The sequence below is a fragment of the Onychomys torridus genome, chromosome X (genome assembly GCF_903995425.1).
Source record: "Onychomys torridus chromosome X, mOncTor1.1, whole genome shotgun sequence".
Lineage (NCBI taxonomy): Eukaryota > Metazoa > Chordata > Mammalia > Rodentia > Cricetidae > Onychomys > Onychomys torridus.
Window position 1 is genome coordinate 133210118 of NC_050466.1, and position 8417 is coordinate 133218534.

An 8417-nucleotide genomic window follows, 5' to 3' on the forward strand; every position below is an offset into this window, starting at 1 on the left:
GTCCCATTGCCATGGAATCCACAAACATATCAAGCCATGCAACGTTCACTCACATTCAGAGGGCCTAGGTAGGTCCCATGCAGGCTCCCCATCTGTCAGTCCAGAGTCCATGAGCTCCCATTAGCTTGGTCAGCTGATCTGGTTTTTCCCATCATGATCCCTTGCTCTTATAATCTTTCCTCCCTCTCTTCAACTGAACTCTAGAATATTGGCCAAGTGAATGGCTGTAGATCTCTGCATCTGCTTGCATCAGTAACTGCATGTAGGCTCTATGATGACAATGAGGGAAGACACCAATCTGAGTGCCTCGTTGAATTCCTAAAAGAATGATTCGGGGGCATAATTCTCCTGTTCCAAGCCCTGGAATTCTCTGTATGACTCGGGACATCTGGTGATGAATGGTGCAAAATATCAGTGGAAGTGCAGGGATATAGTGAGGGAACTGGCATGCTCTCAGCAGCCACAGCAACCTAGCCACTGCTTTAAAGGTAATGCGCCCAAACCCTTGCCCCTGTCCCACAATGTTTGCTTCATGGATCTGTGTGCCTGGCTACCATGCTGTATGACATTTAGTTTGTGTTCTGACAAATAATGCTTGGCTGGAGAGCAGAAGGTAGAGCTAGCTACTAGGTGACCATAGAGTCTAAACAGTTGTGGCACCCTCTTTTAATCCCCTCACTTGGGAGGAGGAAGCAAGAAGATCAGGAGTTCAAGGCCATGCAAGGCTACAGGAGATTGTCAGTCTAAAAGAGAAACAGAACTGGGCAGTATTGGTGCACACCTTTGAACCCAGCATATGGTAGAAACATGCACTTGATTCCAGCGCATGGGAGGCTCAGGCATTTGACCCCAGCATGTGGGAGGCCCACACCTTTAATCCCATCACTAGGAGAAGGGGACAGGACTATAAGATGGGTAGAGACAGGATGTACCCCCATTCAGTCTGAGAATTCACAGAGACAGGATCTCTTCCCCGTTTTGTCTGAGATTTCGTAGAAGTAAGAACTCTCTGGTTGCTGGCTGCTCTACTTCTCTGACCTTTCAGCTTTCACCCTAATATCTGACTCTGGGTTTTATTGTTAAGATTAATTAGATTCATGCTTCATTTGGCATTCAAATTTTGAGGCGTGAATTCACGAAAACCTTGCATGTGGCTTTGTAGCTAACTAGAACTGCACACAGGGGCTCCCATCAGAGTCATTGCCTCCCCACCTATGTTTTCCTTTCTTTTTTCCCCAAGTGTCTGAGGGAGTTTGGGATTTTTTCTGTTGCAGCCTTTCTGTAGCAATCTCCCACAAGCACTTGGGCTCCAAACGCCACTGCCAGAGTTGGCTGCTTTTCACAAATTCCACATGCAGATGTCTGACTCTTTGGCTTCTTCTCTCCAGTGGATATGGGCTTTCTCTGGATGCCCTCCTCAGGCTGCTGCCACACTAGGTAGCTGCCTTGACACCTGCTCCGGTTTCTAATGTTCTATGCAGCAGCAATCAGCCTCACACCTCACAATCATTTTCACTGTCATCAGTAGATTTGGTAAGGCACTTGGGAATTCTTCAAGGAAGAATTAGCTAAAAAAATAAAGAAGATAGGTTTTCCCACTTTAAAACATGGGAGGCCAGTGCCAATTGGACTAAGAGTTGAGTCTTTGTCCTTACAGCTGAAAGCCCCAGATTCTAGGCTTTGGGCCCAGGGACATAACCCTGAGTCCCCATACCACCCCCCATTGTAGTCCCAGTTTCAGGCAGGTAGGCAGGCCTCCTGCAGATAGGTTGGACCACTACCATCCCCCACAAGACCCTCTAACAAACAAGAACCACCTCACAAAAACCCCACACACCCTCCAAGACTGCAACTGTCCCCTGAGACAGAGCAGGCCAGCGCCAATTGGAGTAAGAGATAAGTCTTTGTCCACTTAGCAGAACAATCCAGCCACAAGTATTTGGGTCCAGGGGCACAACCTTTGTCCTCACACCACCTTCATTGCAGTCTCAATTTCATGCCAGTAGGCAGGTCTCCTGCAGACAGGTCAGACTACCACCATCCCCCACCAGACCCTGTAACCCAAGCCCCTCCCAGACCCACCCACCCTCAGAAACTGCAGCTGCTCTCTGATACAGAGCCTGCCAGTGCCAATTGAACTAAGAGCTGCCCCCTGAGACAAAGAGTACCTCAGCACGGATTAGAACATGAGCTGCAATTAGACCAAGAGCTCCCATTGGATCAAGAGTATTGATCAGACCAAGAGAGGCTCCCTCAGACACAGACACCACTTGTACCGAGTGGAGAAAGAGAAGGGTAGACGCCAGTGCAAAAATACAGTCAACAACCTAAAGACCAATATGGCACCATCAGAACCTAGCGGTTCTACATCAGTAAGACCTGAACATCCAAATGCAGAAGAAACAGAAGTAGCCAACCTTAAAATGACTTTAAGAAGACGATAGAGGCTTTTAAAGAGGAAAGGAAAATTTTCCTTAAAGAAATCAAAGAAAAGACAAAAAATGGAAGAAAGCAATAAAGAAACTGAGGAAAAGACAAACAAAAAATTGGAAGAAATCAATAAATCCCCAAAAGAAAGTCAAGAAAAAGCATTTAAACAGGTGAAGGAAACAGTCTAAGATTTGAAAACTGAAATAGAGGCAATAAAGAAGACACTAGCAGAGGGAATGCTGGGAATGGAAAATCTGAGTAAACAAACAGTAACTACAGATGCAAGCATAACCAACAAAATTCAAGAGATGGAAGAGAGAATCTCTGGCATTGAAGATACAATAGAGGAAACAATTTCATCAGTCAAACAAAGTACTAAAGCCAGAAAAGTCATAGCACAAAACATCCAGGAAATTTGGGGCACCATAAAAAGACCAAACCTAAGAATAATAGGGATAGAAGAAGGAGAAGAATACCAACTCAAAGGCATAGAAAGTATATTCAACATAATCATAGAAGAAAATTGTCTCAACCTAAAGAAGAAAATGCCTATGAAGATACAAGAAGCTTACAGAACACCAAATAGACTGGATCCAAAAAATAAAGTCCTCTTGACACATAATAATCAAACAACTAAACATATGGAATAAGGAAAAATTATTAAGAGCTGCAAAGGAAAAATGCCAAGTAACATATAAAGGCAGACCCATCAGAATAACATCTGACTTCTCAATGGAGATTCTGAAAGCCTAAAGGTCCTGGACAGATGTTATGTAGACAATAAGAGACCATGGATGCCAACCCAGACTGTTATATCCAGCAAAACTCTCAATCACCATAGACGAAATAACAAAACATTGCATGACAAAACCAGATTTAAACAATAGCTATCCACCAATCTAGCCTTGCAGAAATTACTAGAAAGAAAAATCCAAGCTAAGGAAGTTAGATACACCCATGAAAACACAGGCAAAAAATAACTCTACACCAACAAATACCAAAGAAGAGAAACACACAACACTAGTACCAAAAAAATAACATGAATTAACAACCACTTGTAAATAATATCCATTATCATCAATGGTCTCAATTAGACTATAAAAAGACACAGGCTAACAGAATAGATACGAAAACAGGATCCATCCTTCTGCCGAATACAAGAAACACACCTCAACTTCACAGACAGACAATATCTCAGAGTGAAAGGGTGGGAAGAGACTTTCCAATCAAATGGACTTAAGAAGCAAGCTGGTGTGGCCATCCTCATATCTAACAATATAGACTCCCAACTAAAATCAATTGAAAGAGATCGGGAAGGACATTACATATTTATCACTGGGACAATCCCCCAAGATGAAGTCTTTTTTTTTTTTTTTCTTTTTTTAGCCCAAGGACAGAGTTTATTAGCTCCTGAGTTCTACTTCTCCTTCTCCTGTACAGTTTCGGTTCCACGTAGTCGCCCAGTCCGGCGGGCAGCAATGAGACCCACTTTGCGCCCAGCAGGGGCATCTCTTTGGATAGTGGAGGGTTTGCCAATGTGCTGGTGGTTACCACCTCCAAAGGGATACTCCACAGGATTCATGGCCACACCCCGGACACGTGGCCAGCAGTTCCTCTTGGCCTTGTACTTGTGGTAGGCACAGCCAGCCTTTAAGACAGGCTTGTCAATTCTGCCCCCACCGGCCACAACACCAACAACAGCTCTGTTGGCTGGGGAAATGACCTTCTTGGACCCTGAAGGCAGCTTCACGCGCGTCTTCTTGGTCTCCGGGTTGTGGGAAATGACTGTGGCATAGTTCCCAGAAACTCGTGCCAGCTTGCCCCTGTCCCCTGGCTTCTCCTCCAGACAACACACGATAGTACCCTCAGGAATGGTGCCCACAGGCAAAACATTGCCGATGTTCAGTTGGGCCTTCTTGCTGCAGTACACAAACTGCCCAGTGTGGATTCCCTCTGTGGCGATGAACAGCTCCGTCCACTTCTTAAATCGGTAGGGATCACGAAAGACCACTTTCACGAGGGGAGCACGAGGGAAGCACCGCGACCAGGGTCATGGATGATGTCCTTTACAATGCCCTTAATATAGCTGTGCTGCTCGGCAAAGTCCATAGCACGCAGGCGAGTGGCGCCCTTATGGTGGGTGTTTCACGTGCGCGCGGAACACAGAACCCGCACCTTTCCACTGCCCTTGGATTACATGGCCCATGGCGGCGAGTCTGCTGGCAAGCACGGCCGAAAGAGCCCAAGATGAAGTCTTAATTCTGACCATTTATGCCCCAAATACAAGGGCACCCACATTTGTAAAAGAAACATTACCAAAGCTTAAATCGTACATTAACACCCCACTTTCACCACTGGATAGTCTGCCAGACTGAAACTTAACAGAGAAATAAGGGAACTAACATAAGTTATTACTCAAATGGGCTTAATAGATAGCTACAGAACATTCCACCCTAACACAAAAGAATGTATCTTCTTCTCAGAAACCCATGGAACCTTCTCTAAAATTGACCACATGCTCAGTCACAAAGGAAATCTCAACAGATACAAACGAATTTGGAATAACCTCCTATATTTTATTAATCCACCATGGCTTAAAGTTAGATTCCAACAACAACAAAAACTACAGAAAACCTACAAGCTCATGTAAACTGAAGAATGATCAAATGAATCACCATTGGGTCAAGGAAGAAATAATAAAAGAAATTAAAGATTTCCTAGAATTCAATGAAAATGAAAGTACAATATACCCAAACTTATGGGACACTATGAAAGCAGTGCTGAGGGAAATTCATAGCACTAAATGACCACATAAAGAAGTTGGAGAAATTTCACACTAGTGACTTGACAGCACACCTGAAAGCCCCTGAACAGGAAGAAGCAAAGTCTCCTAGGAGGACTAGATGCCAGGAAATAATCAAATTGAGAGCTGAAATCAATAAAATAGAAACAAAGAGAACAATACAAAGAATCAATGAAACAAAGAGTTGGTTCTTTGAGAAAACCAACAAGATAGACAAACCCTTATCCAAATTAAACAAAAAGCAGAGAGAATTCAAATTAACAAAATTAGAAATGAAAAGGGAGATGTAACAACAGACAATGAGGAAATCCAGAGAATCATCAGATCATACTTCAAAATCCTGTACTCCTCAAAATTGGATAGCTACCACATACCAACATTAAATCAAGACCAGATAAACTGTTTAAATAGACCAATAACCCCTAAGGAAATAGAATCAGTCATTAAAAGTCTCCCAACTGGAAAACAAAAGAAAAACCAGGACCAGATGGTTTCAGTGCAGAATACTACCAGATTTTGAAAGAAGGGATAATTCCAATACTCTTCAAATTGTTCTACACACTAGAATCTGAAGGAACATCACCAAACTCCTTTCATGAGTCTACAGTAAACTCTGATACCCCAAACACACAAAGATGCAACAAAGAGTGAAAATTACATACCAATCTCCCTCATGAACATTGATGTAAAAATACTCATTAAAATACTGGCAAACCGAATCCATGAACTCATCAAAAAAAAAAAATTATCCACCATATCCAAGTAATCCAGAGATTACTTCATCCCACAGATGCAAGGATGGTTCAACATGCAAAAATCTGTCAGTGTAATCCACCATATAAACAAACTGAAAGCAAAAAAAAACACATGATCATCTCAGTAGATGCTGAAAAAGCCTTTGACAAAAATCCAACACTCCTTCATGATAAAGGTTCTAGAGAGATCAGGAATACAAGGAATATACCTTAATATAAGAAAGGCAATCTACAGCAAGCCAATAGCCAACATCAAAGTAAATGGAGAGAAACTCAAAGCGATTTTACTAAAATCAGGAATAAAACAAGGCTTTCCACTCTCCCCATACCTATTTAATATAGTACTTAAAGTTCTAGCTAGAGCAATACGACAATAAAAGGAGATCAAGGGGATACTAATTAGAAAGGAAGAAGTCAAACTTTCGTTTTCCCAGAAGATATGATGGTATACATAAGTGACCCCAAAGATTCAACTGAGAAACTACTACAGCTGATAAACTCCTCCAGTAAGGTGGCTGGATACAAGATCAACTAAAAAAAAAAATCAGTAGCCCTCAAGTATACAAAAGATAAATGGGTTGAGAAAGAAATCAGAGAAACATCACCCTTTACAATAGCCACAAATAATATAAAATACATTGGTGTAACTCTAACTAAGCAAGATAAAGACCTGTATGTTAAGAATTTTAAGTCTCTGAAGAAAGAAATAGAAGAAGATATCAGAAAATGGAAAGGTCTCTTATACTCATGGATAGGCAGGATTAACATAGTATAAATGGCAATCTTACCAAAAGCAATCTGCAGATTCCATGCAATCCCCATCAAAATACCAACACAATTCTTCACATACTTGGAAAGAACAATATTTAACTTCATAGGAAAAAACAAAAAACCTAGGATAGCTAAAATAATCCTGTATAATAAAATAACCTCTAGAGGTATCACGATCCCAGACCACAAGCGCTACTATAGAGCTACAGTAATAAAAACAGCCTGGTACTGGCATAAAAACGGACATGTGGACCAATGGAATCGAATTGAAGACCCTGGCATTAATATGCACACCTATGAACTTCTGATATTTGACAAAGAAGCCAAATGTATGACATGGAAATAAAAGAAAACATCTTCAACAAGTGGTGCTGGAATAACTAGATGTCAACATGTAGAAGATCGCAAATAGATCCATATTTATCACCTTGCACAAAACTCAAGTCGAAGGGCATCAAAGACCTCAACATAAATACAGTTACATTGAACTTGATAGAAGAAAAAGTAGGAAGTAGTCTTGAACACATTAGCACACGAGACCACTTCCTAAATATAACACCAGGAGCACAGACACCGTGTGCAACAGTTAATAAATGGGACCATCTGAAACTGAGAAGCTTTTGTAGAGCAAAGGACATGGTCAATAAGACAAAACAACAGCCTACAGAATGGGAAAAGATCTACACCAACGCCACCTGGAAACAACCTAGATGCCCTTCAACCCATGAATGGATAAAGAAAATTGGCACATATACACAATGGAGTACTACGCAGCAGTAAAAAACAATGACATCATGGAATCTGCAGGCAAATGGATGGCACTAGAAAAAATCATCCTGTGTGAGGTAACCCAGACTCAGAAGGACAAACATGATATGTACTTACTCATAAGTGGATACTAGAAGTAAGGCAAACGATAAACAGACTACAACCCACAGCTCCAGAGAAGCTAGCTAACAAAGAGGACCCTAAGAGGGACACATAGATAGCCCAGTGAAGGAGAAATAGATGAGATCTACATGAGCAAACTGGGAGTGAGGGAGTGTTAATGGAGGGCAAAGAATGGGGATGAGAACATAAGGAAATGGGAGGTTGGAGCTGGAACATGGACAGAGTGGGAAAGCAAGGAAAGAGACACCATGAGAAATGAAGACATCATGGGAATAGGAAGAGGAAGGGTGCTGGGGAATTTCTCAGGAATCCACAAGGATGACCCCACCTTGAACCCAGGGCAATGTTGGGTGGGGGTTGTCTGGACTCGTCTACTCCAGTGACCAGATTAGTGTATACACTCACTGTTATCATAGAGCCCTCATGCAGTTACTGATGGAAGTAGATGCAGAGGTCCACAGCCAAGCACCAGGCTGAGCTCTGGAAGTCCAGTTGAAGAGAGGGAGGAGGGATTATATGAGCAAGGGGGCAGTCAAGATCATGATGGGGGAATCTACAGAGACAGCTGAACCAAACCAGTGGGAACTCACAAACTCTAGACCAACAGCTGTGGAACCTACATGGGAGCAAACTAGACCTTCTGCACATGGGAGACAATTGTGTAGCTGGGGCTGTTAGAGGGGCCTCTGGCAGTGGGATCAGGATCTACCCCTGGTGCATGAGCTGGCTTCTTGGAGCCTGTTGCTTATGGTGGGATGCCTTGCTCA

The 8417-nt window shown here is 42.5% G+C and overlaps 1 pseudogene; it reads right to left on the minus strand.

Moving 5' to 3' along the window:
- Positions 1 to 3847: 3847 nt before the first annotated feature.
- Positions 3848 to 4636, minus strand: LOC118574820 (annotated as a pseudogene).
- Between the last annotated feature and the right edge of the window lie 3781 nt (positions 4637 to 8417).